Source organism: Stegodyphus dumicola, chromosome 2 (assembly GCF_044657685.1).
Source record: "Stegodyphus dumicola isolate Sdum_Otavi_A_Nest chromosome 2, ASM4465768v1".
Lineage (NCBI taxonomy): Eukaryota > Metazoa > Arthropoda > Arachnida > Araneae > Eresidae > Stegodyphus > Stegodyphus dumicola.
The window spans coordinates 219,789,376-219,807,282 of NC_140769.1; the positions used below are offsets into that span (position 1 = coordinate 219,789,376).

At 31.9% G+C, this 17,907-nt stretch overlaps 1 protein-coding gene and 1 long non-coding RNA gene across 2 annotated transcripts in view; one reads left to right on the top strand and one right to left on the bottom strand.

The window, feature by feature from the left end:
* Nucleotides 1-7,546, bottom strand: part of LOC118201445 (uncharacterized) — a 54,189-nt gene extending 46,643 nt beyond the window's left edge. The window contains exon 1 of the long non-coding RNA XR_004760247.2: nt 7,155-7,546. This is a non-coding gene — a long non-coding RNA (uncharacterized LOC118201445). The remainder of the gene's footprint in view (nt 1-7,154) is intronic.
* Nucleotides 7,547-16,872: 9,326 nt separating this feature from the next.
* Nucleotides 16,873-17,907, top strand: part of LOC118195526 (acetyl-CoA acetyltransferase, mitochondrial-like) — a 137,429-nt gene continuing 136,394 nt past the window's right edge. Inside the window, exon 1 of the mRNA XM_085811786.1 lies at nt 16,873-16,895. The gene's annotated coding sequence lies outside the window, so the exon portion shown is untranslated. The remainder of the gene's footprint in view (nt 16,896-17,907) is intronic.

Genomic DNA, 17,907 nt, shown 5'->3' on the forward strand with positions numbered 1-17,907 from the left:
AGATCCAATCTCAAGGCAGGACAACTAGTCTTGTTAAAGAATAAAAACAAGGCACCCATGAAGTGGACACTAGCTCGCATCGAGGAGACCTTTCCTAGTCCAGATGGACTAGTACGAGTCGTAGACGTCAGAACTTCAGATGGAATCTTTCGCCGAGCCGTCTCCAATATCAGTCCACTTCCATTTCCAAATGATGTTGGACAATTGTCCAACGGGGGCCGGGATGTTCCGGTTTGACTAGAAACTTTCACTCTGCCGATGTTCCGGTTTGATTAGAAACAAACTTTTCTCTGCCTCAGAACGGCAACAGTGAGAACTTTACTTTAGATTTGTTATGACGCAGCTAGAACGCTGCTCATGAGATGTAACATTAGATTCGATTCTAGATTCTAGATTAGATTAATTTGTTACATCTCATGAGCAGCGTTCTAGCTGCGTCATAACAAATCTAAAGTCAAGTTCTCACTGTTGCCATTCTGAGGCAGAGAAAAGTTTGTTTCTACTCAAACCGGAACATCGGCAGAGTGAAAGTTTCTAGTCAAACCGGAACATAACCAAAAATACTTTCAGACAGGGTATACGTAAACCTGAAGCGAAACTTGTTTTATTTTAGGTGATACTAGTTATTGTGAAATGAACGCAAAGCAATCATACATTTCAGAGAAAATCACGTTTTATAATATTAATAATGTTAATACTTATTTAAATGTTTTTATCACGACCACGACACCATTTTTGTAAGACTTTTTGTTATTTATTATGTGGTCCGGCATTAGGCTGTATACGGAAAGAGAGGAATGCTTCGTGAAAGTTCTTTTTTAAGAGAAACTGGCTCGTAATCCTTATTACCAATGGGAAAAATCACAAAAACTCCCATGCAGCCAGCCCGTTTGCTGGGACTCGAAATGGGCCAAACTACCAGTTTTCAGCGATTTTTATCTCTCGGCATTGGTGGATCTCGGCACAAAATTAAAAATCTATATAATGTCTTACTCAAACGTAATATACTTTTTCAATATTTTAATGTTTCTCTTTCCATCATTAGGCGTTCTGTTAGCAAATATTGAAATAAAAGGACTTTTTAAAATTAAAATTCTTTTTAGTTGACCTTTTAATTTTATTCAGAGTTAAAATCTAATTACATTATTTGGCAAAAGTGTATATATTTTTAAGTAGTAAACTTCTGTTTCAGGTGTTAGATGATAATCCGAAATTTTCAAATCGCAACATTTAGTTGAAATCTATTTATACGTCTGCATTCAAGATTCACAGACAGAATATTTTTAATAATACTTTGTAAAGCTTTTATCTGCAGATGATAGAAAATTGTTTATACAATGCGAATAAAGTGTCAAATAATTAAACTTTAAAGTTTTTATGTTTAAGAATGATATTATTATACGGTGCATAATCTTTTCTTTAAATAATAAAAGTCAGCTTTGAATCAATATTTCGTTTGATAACCCATTGGGGTTCATTGATAATACTGTGTATCGAATGGAACTGATAGATGCCAATGTAAAATTTAAAATTGGACAAAAAAGTAATCTTTGTTAATTAGCCTAGTTTTAATAATAACATTGCCTAATTTTTAAACTTAACGTATTTTCCAACGTATAAGAGGCGCATTTTTTCTTTGAAAATAGGTCTGAAGAAAGGGGATGCGTCTTATACTCAGTTTCCGATTACATTGATTTCTGGAAATTTTCTCTGTTCGGAGTTACGCGTTTTTTTTTTTTTTTTTTTTTCCTTTGTTTCCTTGCGGAGTGTGGGAATATTACAGTTACGTACAATTTGTGAATAAGTCACAGCTTCTTGGGATGCTGTGAAAATACAGACAGAGGTTAAATCATTTCAGAAGTGGGGCTTTAAGAATGCACTGGACGGTACAGAGGGCAATTTGTTGTATGAGACTCAGATGTTGATTTAGATGAAGTTTCAAGTGACTCTTCATTTAGCTCTGGAGATGAGTGTCTGGGGTTCGACGAAGAAGATTAAAAGGTGTTTCTTCCCAAATAGATTGGGTATTTGCAGAAAATATTACTTTGTATTTGTATTACTTTATATTTAAAATATTTTAAATTCATTATAATGATCAGTAATAAAGTTTTATCCTTAAAAATGTATATAAAAAAGAGGGTGCGTCTTATACGTGGGGAAATACGGTAATTAGTACTGAGAATTAACAAGAAAAGAAAAATATCAGCTTAAAGAATTTTGTAAAAACTGTTACCAACGGAATATAAAAGTAGTGTGAATTTCGAGGCAATATTAAACTAATCTGTAAAATAAATAGATAAATAAAAGACTTGTTAAGAATTATGTTAAGTTTAAAAAGAAATTTCCTTCACTAACGATTTAAACGTTCAAGTTCTTCAGACAAATTCTGAATGGTTAACATTTTTACAGTTCGAGATTATTGTTTACTCCAAACTTCTTTTTTTCCCGCTTTTCTTTCTTTTTTTATACAAAAGTAATGCGACAAATATTTTTAATGATTTTCGAAGTAATTCTTTTAAAACCCTGTTTAAATTTTATTTCAAACTAAAATTTTAGGAATACGAAAATTTTGATTAATTTTTAAGAATTAATTAGAACTTTCATGTTCTAAAGAATTTTTTATTTACTTTATTCAGAACTCTTAGATAAAATGCGCAAAACCCATGTTTTATAAAATTTCGTAATACATTCCAAAATAAAATTACTTGTAGAACTACAAATAAATGTTCGATACGATTAAAAAAAATTTTCACATTTTACTGATTTTAAAACATATTAATTTTTCATTAGTTATGCCAAGTGATAGATTAATGCTCTTCAGTTAAGCAAGTAGATTCAGTACCGAACTAATCCCTATACAAATTCAAACTGGGATCCTATTTGTATAAATTGCTTCTTGTGAAATCTTAAATCATATCCTTTGAGTTTTTTTAATAACCGAAAATACATGCACTAATGCAATGATAATTGTGCAATAAAAGCGCTTTTGGTATAAAAACGAGAACTATATAAAAATATTCATTTCATATAATTAATATGCTCTCAATCTAACTGTTCGAGGGTATCTCTTTTTTATAGCAAGACATTCCTAAAGACCTAACCCTGTTGAATTTCTTAAATAAATTTAAATCTAAAATTATGCAAGAAAGCAACTTTGTTTAGGCTTCGGTTCTATCGATAAATTCTATCGATTTACAGCACAATCAGGTACAAATCCCTCTTATTCAACAGCAAAAGGCATTTTTGTCAAGACGTCTGATCGCCCTTAAAATCGATAAAGTTTTTTTAAAATCTAAGCCTAATTTAAAATTACGCAATAAAGAGCACTAAAGTTCCTTTATTACCTAATTTTAGATTTTCATTTGGTATTTTTTCTTCCAATTTGAATTTTTAACTCGTTTTAAAATGAAGGAAATCTCTCTCTTTTTTTATTACTCACAGGCATAGTTAAGTAACTTTTGAACGATATTTCAGAATAAGGAGAAAACTATGCAGCGTTGCTAGTCTACATCAACTACCATATATCATTTCTCAAATTATGTATTCTCGCCATTAAAATAGTGTTCGCACTTCCTGTTCCTCTTCAAATTTAATGTCATTGATGTAAACCTTTTTTTGTTTCACTTATACAATAGGATACATTTTTTAAATCTTCAAATTCTGTAGGAAGTAACTTGAAATATTTTGTTAATTTCATCGTGCTTTTTGCATTTCATATCAATTCTGCTACAAATAACGTAGAATATATATTGATTTCAGAGATTGTTTGGCCAATTAAATAGATATCTGTTTTATTTTTATCTAAACATTGTGCCTACTCCCAGGTTTTTCTTCAAAATTAACATAAAATTTGAATTCGGATATTTCTCATGCTTCATTTTCAGTTTTGTTATATTTAAACCGTAAATCGCGTATGCATTGCAATAAATTTTGTAGAAACAAGCTGTTGAAATTATTACCAGAATATTGTATGGATTTGCTAGATGCATTCATCCTCGTCAGTATTTATCCCAAATAACAAACGTTAGAACAAATTCCTGGTTTGATTTTTTTTCAGTACATTTTGCTTTAACTTAAATTGAAAGATTTTGAGATTCATTTTAAGAACGAAGCAAGGCATTTCGCATTTCACTGTATCCATTTCGGATAATTGTTGCAGGTGTTCTGCATATTCTACCTATTATCATTTAATCTCTTAACAATGAAATTAAACTGAATTGGATAATTTTAGCTTCCAAAGCTTCGTAATGGGTAATTGACGCAGAAGAAAGTGTATACAGTCTTTTTTAAATTAAAATATAATGTAGCTTGAAGGAACGATTAGGGAATGTTATTTCTAACTATATCAAACAAAGTGCTGCACAATGCACATAATGCGCAGTTCCGTTACACTACTTAATGCTATCTTGCAGACCTTTGTATTCCCCAGATATGTTTGTTGTTATTATCGTAGCTTTGATATAATTTATGATTCGATATAATATTTGATTTAATATATTTTATAATGCACCTGAATGATAATTGTGAAAAACATTTACCCTTTTATTATGAATAAAAAGACACGATTTTTCAGCCTCGTGCTAGTACTTCATTCCAGAATAATCGTTTATTCGTAGTAATGAGCTTCAGTTTTTTCTTTTACTTTTTTTATTACACTATCTTTTTACTTAAGAAAATTTAAGGAAACATTTTGGCAAATGGAATTATAAAACATTTTTTGCAATAAGCACCTCAATTGGTGAAAAAAGCTAAATCTCTCCTTTTACTCATTAATTGCATGAGAATCCTTTTACTTTTGCTACTTTGCTTTCAACTTCTATGTTCGGTACACGTTACAAAAACCGAATAAAAAAAGTGAATGAAGTGCAGAATAATGTCCTTTTTGTCAAGAGAAGTAAAGCAAATACGGCTTCCTGTTATTTTATTATTGTGAGCCCAAATGGCAATGAAAGGAACAGTTTTCCTCGTTGAAAACAATGGGACGTTTCACTGCAACCCATGAGAGAAGAGTATTAACAACGATGAATCAAGACATCTCAAGATATTCTTTGTATTTCCCCCGAGTGAAATACTAATGTTTCTAAATTATCCTTGCATTCTCATCACAGGCCTTTTTTTTATGTCCCAAATATAGCAGTAACCCCAATATTTGCTTCTAAGCAAATTTCGAGTTAGAAACATCCTACAAACTTTCCAAAATGGTTGGAACGGTACTTTACGTCATGTTGCCGCGAATCTATCATCTACTTGCATTGGTAAATGTTGTTACTGTGAAAAATATAATGTCTTTAATTTATGTTCCAAGCGTCTTCGTTTATAATCAGTTTACAGAATGTTTCCATTTTGCAAAATGTAAGATTTTTCGTATATTTTAAATTTAATGTACCTCTAATTGCTTCAAATAATAACGGATTTCAAAAAATAAACCAGAAGAAACAACAAAGATTTAGATTATATTTTAATCATTAAAAACTGTGCTGTTTTTTCAACACTATATCTTACAAATCAAAATTTAAAGTAATTAAAAATTAAAAGTAATAATTTTTATAGAAATCTTCAGTATTATTGCGGGTAATAAAAGAAATTTCTGACGCCATATTTTAATTACCACGGACAAAATCTTTTAGTTCTTTTACCTCAGTTTAACGGATTACGAAGGTAATATTCCATTTAGTATTAATTTCAGAAGTTGTTCCTAAAAATATTAGTGCGTGTAAGTAAAGAATAGTTTGGTTTTTTGACATACTGTCTGAGTTTTAGTGAAGTTGTAACGAATATTTTTTGTTTAAAACAAAAATAGAAAGAGAAGTTAGAAAAGCTAAGTAACTTGAACAAACTTCTCTCTATTCCATTTCCTGCTAAAATGATATTTCAGTTTCACGTGATATGCAAAAGTATGGTAGAAAGGTACTATTTAAGCTGGTATCTGAGTTACTTCAGACAGAGCGTGTTCTACCATGTTGTTTAGTCAATATTTAAGCTTGCTGTTTTATGGTCGTGCATATTAATTGCTCGTTTGAGTACGTCGGTGGTAGGGCTAAGAGCCAACTCGCGTTAATTATCTCTGTGCAGCTTCGGCTGAAGTCCAAAGGAGCTTTGTCGCTGAAGGACTATTGTTTTCGTTTTGGGATTTTGCGTTGGTTCACTATAAATGTCCGTTTCACTTTTCAAACTGTTGCCACCCAATGTTAGAGTCTTGCATTATATTTTAAGGAATTCAATAATGAAAAATCTGCATAAATGTATATATATTTCTCGCATTGTAATAAAACAACGGTTCATAGAACCATCGAATTTTGAGTGACGTAATCCTACTGCAAATATGGGCATATGGAAGGCCAAATTACAAATTTAGAATTTGTTTTATTATGGATTTCCTATTTTGTATAACTTTTGTAACTAATTTTTGATTAACAAGCTCAAAGATTTTAAAGCCAGCAATGGCAACGTTGTACAGAAAAAACATTTTTATCTCCAGTGGCGCGGAACTGGGTATCGGAAATTCTAAAGATATGCTCAAACTATTTTGCGATATTGCTCTTGAACTAAATTTTATGGTTTAAGTGCGAAAAACATGATATTTAATAAATAAAGGTAACACACAAAATGTTAAAAAATCGCCCCTTTGGGCGTAATTTAAAATCTGAAACCTTTTAGATTTTCTTTTCTTTTTTTTATTTAACTTAGTTTTTAATTTTTTATTTATTTTTTGAGTTGCAGCCAAAAAATACTGGCTAAGTCTAGGCCAGCAAAGTAGCTTTAATTTAGCTATAAACGTATAAAGTTTTATTAAAATATTATACGTATATATCGGTTACTTTTCACGACAATATATTTATCATCCACGCGACTTCTGTTGCCATTACAGAAACATACGATTCATGTATCTTTCATGCGATTTCTAGAGTGTTGTCGTTCGGCAATGTATAAAATATTTAATTTACCTTTTAAGTTTAATCAAATTGTATAGCTACTTATTATACTGCCAATTTAAGCACTTCTTAAAAATTTTAATTTTTCTTTCCTTTGCTTAATAATATATAGCAGATGTCAATCAAAATACTTTAAATATACAGTTACCAGAGAAGTTTTTGAACTTAGCAGAAAATGCTTAATCAATAAAAAAAATATCTCCAACTCAATATATTACTTACCTATACGTAAAAGCCCTCTCTCTCTCTCTCTCTCTTTTTTCTCGTATTTCCTTAATATTAGGTATGGCCCCATTTCTAAACGTTAGGCTGGCGTCATGGTTATCATCAAGTTCATGTTTACCTTTTCGATACTCTTTGTGGGAGCCATGTTTCCGTAGCTGCATTTAATCTGCCATGCATTTTCTTGCCCGAAGAACTTCCTCCTGGTGAACATGGTACTTGAACTCCGTAAATATGAACTTCTTGAACTCCGTAAAGATGAACTTCTTGAACTCCGTAAAGATGAACTACGCGAAGGACTCGTGATGATGGACAGCCCTACTTGATTAATTTTAGCACATCACCCTTAATGAACCGCTCCTGTCTGACAACATTTTGTTTATGAAAAGCTGTTGCTGAATCCACAAAATGAAATTTGTGGGTCACTGTAAAATACTTCTAACTTGCTTTTCCGGTTTTTCTGTTTCATATTCCTGCAAGCAGTCTGAATAAATCGCCAGTACCTCTTGCTCATGATCGACCATTTTATCAAGAGTGTGATTGCTTCATTTGAGGGAGAAGGAATTCCCCAGTTTCTCGAAATAATTCGACATATATCCAGTATTGTGGAAGAACCTTGCCGACTTGTGGACCGATTTTGCCTTGCAGGAATAAATTTTTGTTTCTGTCCACAATTTTTCAGGACCACTTATTCGCTTTTTGTCGCATATAATGTAGAGAAGACATTTCTTTCGTAAAAATGTTCCAGTTAGTAATTGTACTTTAATTGTACTTTTGCAAAGACTTACGGTACTTAATATTACCTTAACTAGCTTTTCGCAGTTTGGCGAATTTCACGGAAGAAAAAGGATGGTGTCTTTCAAATGTAAAAAAAAAATGTTTATTACGCACAAAAATATTATTACAAGCATATTTTACATGTAAGGTCCCTCACTTGAAATTCTAAGTTAATGTTGGAAGTGAGGAACCTAGGAACTGATAAGCGAATAATCGCTAGAGATCGAAGACAGGAAACAACAAGAGAGAAGGGTAAATAACTCTTTATTATTTCTATAAGATTTAACAAAACTCCGCCTGGGAGTGAACAAATAAAGTCCGCACTTTGGACTTGAACTTAAAAGACTAAGAATTAAACTAAAACTAAGATTAACTAAATAAGTATAGCCGAAGCTATCAAGGTTCAATGAGAGTTGACCCCTTAACCTATTTTACTACGAAGTTTAGCAAGGGCCTGAGTACGGCCGAGCGTAAAACAGCTTTGAGAGGGAGAGCGGCCAAAAAGGCAAACGCGCGTAGTTCAGAAACTCTGTTTCTCTCTCTGTCTCAGTAAGTAACTTCGTGGTTTAAATACCGCTCCTTCTCATTAAATATTCAGCAAATTCCAAAATTACGTTCTGGCCGGAAGTAGTAAGTTGAAGTTAAGAATTTGACAGGAAAGGAACTTAAAATTTAACTGTTAATAAAATTAACATAATCCTTACATACATTTTAGCTAGATATTTATCCTAAAAAAATCCATAAATTTACTTAGAGGACTTTTGTTTCTTTCATTCTGATGGATTTTGTGCGATCACTATAAGAACAGATTCAAAACAACTGTTACTTTCAGCGACTTTACAGCAAAATATTGTGTTTCAGCAGAAATTTTATTGCAGTTTTTTCCAGTACCAGAAGAATATTTTAAAAAATGAGTTTAAGACAAAAAGTATCACGATTTATCTATAAAAACCGTCGAGATTTAGAGTACAACGATAAACAACAACAAAAAATAAATAAATAAACTCATACAAAAATAGCAATGTTGTTTGTTTAAGGTGAAGAACTGTCATGCGTATGGTTACTTAAAATACTGTCGCTCGCGTGTTTGACAGAGTTTGGTGTATTCTGAAACTTTGGCGATTTCATTAAGGTGGTTAGGATAATACGTAAGTTCCACTTCTTCTCCAACCATTTAATCGAAATCAGTTCCTCAGTTAGCTCAGCCTTACAAACAGTATTCTGAAACCACTGAACCAGTTGTCAAAATGTATGCCATTTACAAAACGGAAGTAATAAAAAAGCATCTTTTTTTCTTCAACTTTTTTAATTTGTTTAATTAACCAGAATAGATTCAAATTTTTTAAATGGCAACAATGGTTACTTCTATTATTTAGAAATAAAATTAAAATATTTGTATGATTTCTTATTAATTTTTCATTTTATCGTAATTCATTTTATAGAAAATTCAAAAGTTCTTAAATTCATATTTAGTTTAGTTATCACGGGTAAGCACGAGCCTCTGTTTATCGTAGATATATAAAAGTAACTATTTTTCCTCGTGCAGTAAAGCAATTTCAGTTTTTTAATTTATATATGATATGTATGTGATAGTAAGTACTTCTTAAAAAAAGACGAAATTTGAATTCGACCTTTTAAAAACTACTACCCTTGCACATTTCGCACCACCAGGATAGTAGTTTATGAAACCTTTCAGGTGTTATGCTGGAATTTGAACGATCAGATTGCAAGTTTTTGCCATTTTTTGTCTTCAGTTATCAATAAAGAAGAAAAATGTGTTTAAAACAGGATTATACCTAGCTCCCTGCAAGAGTCTTTCTGTTGAATGATAATACGACATTACTTAAAGCTAACTGTTTTAAGAAACTATTTTAGGAAAACAACTATTTTAGGGAACAACTATTTTAGGGAACAACTATTTTAGGAAAAGAAAAGGATATTGACTGTAAGTGATTTTAAAATTTAGTTCTTTTATAAAGGAAGAAAACAGCTGTATATTTTAATTTGATTTCAGAGAACTATTTCACTTTCTCCATCTGCAAGTTAAACATAGGTCAATTTTCCTCTTTTGCTATAGAGCAAATATTTCTATTTTATGTAATTCAAACATATAAAGGAAGTTCCTGTATTTTTCCAGAAGTTTCATGTCAAAAGAAAAAGCTGTATGTTATGAATAATTAAAAAGAAGAGAGGCCCATTTTGTTGCCATCCAATTAAATCAAAAATATAAAAGTGCTTATATTTTTTAGTAAAGTTATGTCGAAAAAATGAATCTATGTAGTAGAAATGACTCCAAAAGATTGTGCGATATCGTCTTCAGTAGTAATATGCTTTTAATGCAATGCTTATTAAGCATTTTAATAAACTGCTATTAATTTCTACATTACCATGTATTATTAACGAGCTATTATTTTTGTTGTATTCGTTTCTGTATACTGAAAAATATAGTAATGACGGATACAAAGATATAGCTTGATTCTGTCGCAATTAATGTGGATTCAATAAAATGCTTTTCGACAGAGATTCATTAAAAGATATTTATACTGGAATCTGCAAAAGGCACTAAATTTACATTGCTGTAACACTGATGTATTATATCACTGATGCACGTTTTTTCAATTATCTACGTATAGTAACTGAAAGGTCTCATGAAATGATATCATTCGACTTAGCATTTGAATATTCTCCAATTAACAAATTAGATGATAATTTTTATACACTTTTGTTGGCTTCTAAAATGTATATTTTAAAAATTTATTTTTCTGAAGAAAGAGGGATTTATTAACTAATTTTAATTTTGGTGTTAATATAGAATATGCATATGTATAGAATATGAAACGCCGGTATTCTATAGAATGCCCAGGCATTGTAAATAATACCGGACGTTTTCAGGCAAAGTATAAAATATGAGAATTATTACATACTTTTCCTAGGCATCGTATATAATACCAAGGCATTCTATAGAATGACAAATGCTATTTAGGCGAAGTATGAAAAAGATCCTGATAACGCTATTTATTATATAAATGACGTGCATTTCTCAAAAATACAAATGTTATTCTAAATGATAATGAATGATAAAATAATGAAAAGTGCCATTGAAAATGGATTCAAAATATGTAACCGAAAATTTCTCTTATTTTGTACATTTAATTTACATTTCTGAAAAAAAAAATTGAAATATTGATAATCTATCTTTGATTGAAATATTGAAAATATTGATAATCTTTAATGTTTATAAAAGTAAAGCTCATACTATGATTAGAGTCTTTGTATATTCCTTTTTTAAGAGTACCATAAACATTTTATATTAGTCAAAACTTCTTGTAATTGTTAAAGTATTATCCTCAAAAGTCTTTTGCAAAATTTTATTGGTTGTACTGGAAGTTCCACTGCGAAAATAAAATTTAGTAAGTTTTTTTTTTTTTTTTTTTTTTTTTTTTTTTTGTCCTATTATATTCGCTGTATTTGAAAATTGCCAGCGCGGAAACGCTTTATTCATTAAAAATGAATTTATTTGCAAACAAACTTCTGGCACATGTGTATTCTCTATTATTAAATAATGAAAAATCTCTAAGTATGTATGTTCCTTGCATTGTCGAAAAACGGAGGAAACTAGAATCGCCAAATTTTGAATATACGTTGTCATCCACTCGAACATGTACACATCGACACCCGAATTTTGAATTTCAGAAATTTTTTAAATCATTTTTTGTTTTGTGCGAGTTAAATTACATTTTGATTAACAAACTCGACGATTTAAAAGCAATGTGTTGTCACTAGGCAAAATGTAAGATATTTGTGTTTGAAATTTAATTAAAAATCTCAACAATTTTAAAGCAACGCTTTGCCACTACCAGAAATAAAATATTTTTATCTTCCATACGCTCCATTTGCATAATCTATTTAGTTTTTCTTTCAAATTTAATCTGCCCGGAACTCATTGACAACCTAAACAATTTAAAAGCAACAACGCAGTTCTTCTTCATTTTAATTTTTATTATTATTGATTACTAGCTGGGCAGGGAAATTACTCTAGCTGCGCTAATTAAAATCATTATACATGTGGCTTGCCTTACAAGCAGGCATTTTAAATAAACCACTTCGATACTTTTTTATCGCAGTAGTATGCACATAGAGCAAGTAACAGAAAACAAAATTTTAAAATGCCTGCAGGAATATAAAAGTAACGAAAAATTTTGCTACTTTCCAACATTAGAATATAACAAAGCTTTATTACTCTTGCTATAGTCAGCGCAATACTATGGTAACATAATCACATTTCATTCACATTAATAGCATAATCACATTGCATTAGCATATATCCAAACCATCATACGTCACACTTTTCTTTTCCCAAAAGCAACTACCTATACACCTATCTACACAAATTTCTAAATGAGACCTTAAAATTCTATTTTTCTTTCTAAAAGAGGGCTCTCCATGTCTCAGTAGGGCACTTTTTCACCTTAGAGATGAAAAAGCCGGAAGACATCCCGGAAAGATGGTGTCCTTCGATGTTGTCATGGCACATTGCAATTGTTCTCGCTATTTATAGCTCAACGCCGTCATTTCGCTTCTGATCACGTTTCACTGGGAAATACCTGCCACAAAGTGATGACCTTACGTAAACACTTATTTCATAAACAATGTTGCGAATGCTCGACGGGAAGCGTGAGAAGGCAGAAACGCTGGGAAGGAAGCCGCAGATTTTGCTAACGACAGCAGAGAAGGACAATGCTCTGTATTAGAGACACTTACCTGTAAAAATCAAAGAGTATTGTAAAATGTTCTCGTAATGATTTAGCCTATGAAGTACAGGAAAATCTAACTACTAACAACTTTTGTGTTATCTTCAAAGAAAGGATTTCGACATGAAAATTTGCGTAACATTACAGACAAGCGTTTTTATTATATTTATCTTGAAAAGGATTTCAGAAGATCTGAAAGTTAAGTATTCTTATATAGATTTCAGTTCAAATGTTGAGAACTATTATAAACGCTGGCATCATAGAAACTCGTTCATCGCACAGTTATTTTCCATAAGTCAGTTTTAATGTTTTTATTTATCTTCGGAAGTGTAAGAGCTCCAAAGCAACTCATGTTTAATATAATTTATCCAGCTATTATTTATGGATTGCATTTCATATATCCATCGCACTGATTTTTTTTATCTCCTGTAAAGAAAAGATAAAAGGGCAATGCTATGGATTCCCAAAAAAACCGCTTTTGTTTTTTGTATAAGGTATTTCTCCCGCCTTCCTAGCGTGCCTTCGTGGTGTAGTGGTTCTGCACGCTGGGCCGGTATTGCAGAGGTCCGTGGTTCGATTCCCGGCGAAGGCGTTGCTAATTTTTCATCTTTCCTACTTCAAAAAATATACCTAATGTCTCTACATTTATTATTTTGTTTTTTGCGTTTTGAACTTTATATTGAAATTATAAGTTATTCTATATTATAACAACAGCTCATAAAAATATAGTTTATTCACCGAAGGTTACAAAAGTTTCAGAATGCTACGCTGGGAAAAGTTTGAAGAAAATCATCTGAAATCGTGAAGCTCGTTCAGGCTAATAACAAACTAAATTTATTCTGAAATATTTGTTGACAAAAACTGCGCGTTAAGAAACAAATTAATCTTATATATATATATATAATCCGTATCAAATTTATATATTTTTAATTATTTTGATAGATTAGGGCAAAGCGTATTAGGGCTTTCTTCTTAGAGAAATGAATGATGTCTTCTTGGAGATGTTTCTAAGGGAAACTGTCTCGTGTACACGTTACACATGGGGAAAACCACGAAAACGTTCATGCAGCCCGCTGAAAACGCCAGAAATACTAGAATCCAGGTCAAAACTACCAGTATTCAGCGATTTTACCTCTCGACTGTAGGTGAGCTATAGATTTTTAAGAAACGTTGGTTTTGTTACACGAGTATAATCAGAGGATGATTTGCTTCAACCACGTATTTTTTCTTGTATAATGTTTACCAGGTACATTTTAAACATTAAGAATCTATGCGAACAATTACGCAGAGATTTTTCAAGTCAGATAGATGCATAAAAATCGTATAGCCTAAAACTGATAGAAAAGATCAACGAAACGCAACAAAGCACGAGATGGATATAAATTAATACAAATGATTGTTTTATTATCAAAACCTAAACACCCTGAAATCTGTCATAATTAAACTGCAAAGCTTCAAATTATTGGATATCCCAGCTTCAAATCTTTCAAATCCTCACTTCTGGGGACATTTGGAATTATTTCCGCTCTCTATTGGAATTTTCGATCTCCACTACGTTCTATACTCATTTGAATGATCGGAATTTTCCCTGTTTTTCAAGCTCTGGACACTTATGATCTTCTAATTATTTTTAGCAGACTACTGGCACTGAAATGATGAACACATGCATGATAATTATAATAATACCTCTTTTTGCCAACTCGTAGAAGTAAATCTAAACTAAAACTCAGAGGCATAACAGCCCTAATGGACCAAAGCCTGCAGCGCTCAAAATCTGCTTTCTTGACCGTGGACCCCGGGATGCGTAAGCATATGCCCTGAACAAGTGGTCAGCTTGGTCGCAGGACCTCCAGTGTTTAGGATCCCAAGCGAACTTGGTACTCATTTTATCGACCCAAGTGATGCAAATCAAGGGATGAAAGGCTGAGTCGACCTTGCCCATCCTGGGAATCGAAACCCCGGGCCTGTGGTGCTGCTGCGCGATGTGCTAGCCACTGCACCACCGGGCCTCAAGAAGTAAATCTGTGTTGTTAAATAAATTTAAAACTTAACAGGAATTTCTGTTTTATGCTCCGGGACCTCTTTTTAGCCCAAAGGGGCGTTAGCTCAGAAGGGCTGTCAGTTTCAAAACGGCATTTTGCGTTGTTTCACTATAATTGTCCGTTTCTCTTTTCAAACTGTTGCCACTCTTCAAATTGCACATATTGTTTACCTCTGTACGGATGCCTGAAATCAAGGTATACATTATTAGCCCAAAGATTACGTAACCTAGAAGGGCTATTATTATTAGTTTCAAAACGGCATTTTGTAGTTTCACCATAAATGTCGAATCACTTTTTTAATTGTTGCCACCAAATATTATCCCCCTGTATTATATTTAAAGAAATTAAGTAATGAAAAATTTGCATGAATGTATGCATGTTTTTCGCTTGGTGACAAAACAATGCAATACATAGAACCATCAAATTCTGAATAACGTAGTCCTCCACCTGAATATGGACACTTGGAAGCCCAAATTTTGAATTTAGAATTTGTTTTATTGTATGCTTCATATTTTATAAATTTTTAACGAAATTTTGATTAACAAACTGAGCGATTTAGAAGAGAACAGTGGCAACACTGTACGGCAAAAAGCATTTTCATCTCCAAATAGCGAGACTAATTGGAAATTCTAAAGATAACCTGCTTTTGAATACTTTTAGCCCAAATGCTCTCGAAACGTATATGTGTATGTAAATGAAAAAACGCCCCTTTTGGCGTAATATAATATCTGAAGGCTTTCAGACTGTTTTTGATACTTTTTTCCGTTTTTATGATAACTCTTTTAGACGTCAGACCACTCGAGCAGCTAGCTTTCAAAGAAATAATGTAAATAAAAATTTGTTTTCAAATGATAATGATTTCAGAGAAATAATATAAATTTAAAAATGGATGGCAACCGATAACGCTCTGTCGGGAGTTCTAAATTTATGCTATTTTAAAATATTTTGTGATTTTATTCTTGAATTTTATGTGGCGTAAGTGCGAACAAAGTTACGCTTAATAATAAAGTTAAAAGGACCAAGAACAAAAATGCAAGAGTGAGTTCAAGAGCATAAGAAACCTTAACAAATCCTCTGGTGCGACGTTAAAATTCGAATCCTTTCAGATTGGCTTCCCTTCTCTTTTTTTAAGAATATTGTTCTGTTAATTATAATATTAGTTAGTGCAGGTGCCCTTGGTTTAACCGATTCCGAATTAAACATGTATGCCGTAACCGATAAATTGGGAGTTTGCTGCAGCGTTCTAAATTAATCCGTTTGCTGATTAGAACTTTACAATATTGAATATAAATGTAATATTTTATGTATTCTCGATTGTCGGCATCGTTCTGTTGTGGCTCTAGTTTTTATTCGTACCTGATAGGATTGCATTATTAGTTTGAAAAAATAACACTTTTCGAGATGTGAGAATTTTATCGACAAGCAAAAGAGCATGTAGATATTTATAAAGCAAGAAGGAGTTGCTTATAAAATGCAACAGTCTTCAAGTACATGCTAAGTTAAGAAAAAGTTTCCTCCGACCAGCGTCCTTTTCTTTCTATGCGTGGGATGCTCTCCGCTGCTCAGTTAGTTACTGATCCATAGGAACCTCTTCAATGCTGCTATTTTCAACGATCGTTTCCACCCGCTGAATACTCTGGGGCACGTGCCGCAGCAGAGAAAAATGCCGATGCCAGCAGAAAACGAGAGTGCGGCGTTGCTGTGGCCTCGACCGACTTCGCTCCGTGAGCAAACATGCGTGAAAATAATAATAATAGAAAAAAAAAAAAAAAAAAAAAAAAAAGGTGGAAAATGAAAAGAAAAAAAAAAAAAAATGAAATTGGCCTTCCATCCGCTCGACCGTGGAGACGGGAACGTGTAGAATAGATTAATTCACCACCTGACGTGAAAGAGGATAGCGTTCGAAAAATAAAAAATAGACGAGATCCATCAGCTCGTGCTATGATTTTACCTCATTCTGTGGTGTATGAAGCTGTAGAAGAGACATGTGTTTGAATGAGTCAGTTATTCTTGCATATTGTTTATATGTGGGTAGTTGGTTGTATGTTTAGATTATATATGAATTACTCAACCTGCTTATGGAATTTAATTAAGCATCCTTACGTCACTTATCAAACACTTATCGCGTCACCTTTTCAACAGTTAATTATTTTCGTGGGATTCAAACCATGGTATTCTTGAAATTATTTTGTTATCCTTTTGCATATTAATGAAACTTTTATGTTAAAATACGCTGGATAAATGTCTGTGGTGAACATGATAATACCTTTTGAGTAAGAATTCCAATTTTGTCACTTTCGTAATTTTTTAAATATTTGCCAATCAGAACCTGTATTGTGTTAGTGATACTAGTCATTACAGCAATCACATCGCCGAAGGAAAGGAACAATAAAAGGAAGGATCTGTATTGACGTAATATACAAAATATTAGAACATTCTTTTATTTATCACTTATTGCTGCAAATAGTGATAACAATTTTCAATTATATGAACTAAAAATTAAAAAGTTTTAATTAAACCAGTTACATCTGCTGCAGCTTAAACGTATTTTAAATAAGATCACACATTTCATAAATTAAATGTACTTTAAATTATATTATTTAGATATTTATAAATTTAAATGTGTATTAAATTGTATTATTTAGATTATTATAAATTGAATTTACGTAATATTCTTCTTTTGATATAATTACCATTATATTAAGATGGCACTGAAAATCGTTACACCTGACTCTAGCTATCTGCAGCGGAGTATAAGGAGGGCCATTATATCTCTTTGCAAAATAACGATGTTCTTTTATAATTAGATTATATTAGTTCTTTGCTGAAGCGAGTGCCGCGTATTTTATGAATATATAACAATAAGTGTACACCGAGTCAAAAAACAATTGGACTTTTCTATAGCTCCCGTTTTACTGTGCTGGTTAAAAATACAAACAGCGCAAGACGCGATTGTGAGAAGATGTCTCAACTAAAGATTCAAAACTTTCAACTTAAGCACACACACAAAACTGAGAATGTTTCAGAGAAAACAAGCTGTTTCAAAAGTGAGTGCGGTATATAGAGAAAAAAAGAAAGAAAGAAATATATCTGCAGAATGCCTCCAGAAAATAGTTAACGTATTAACTTTTATTTTGAAGCAATAAACCATTAAAAAGAAAAATTTAAAGCATTAAAAATAAA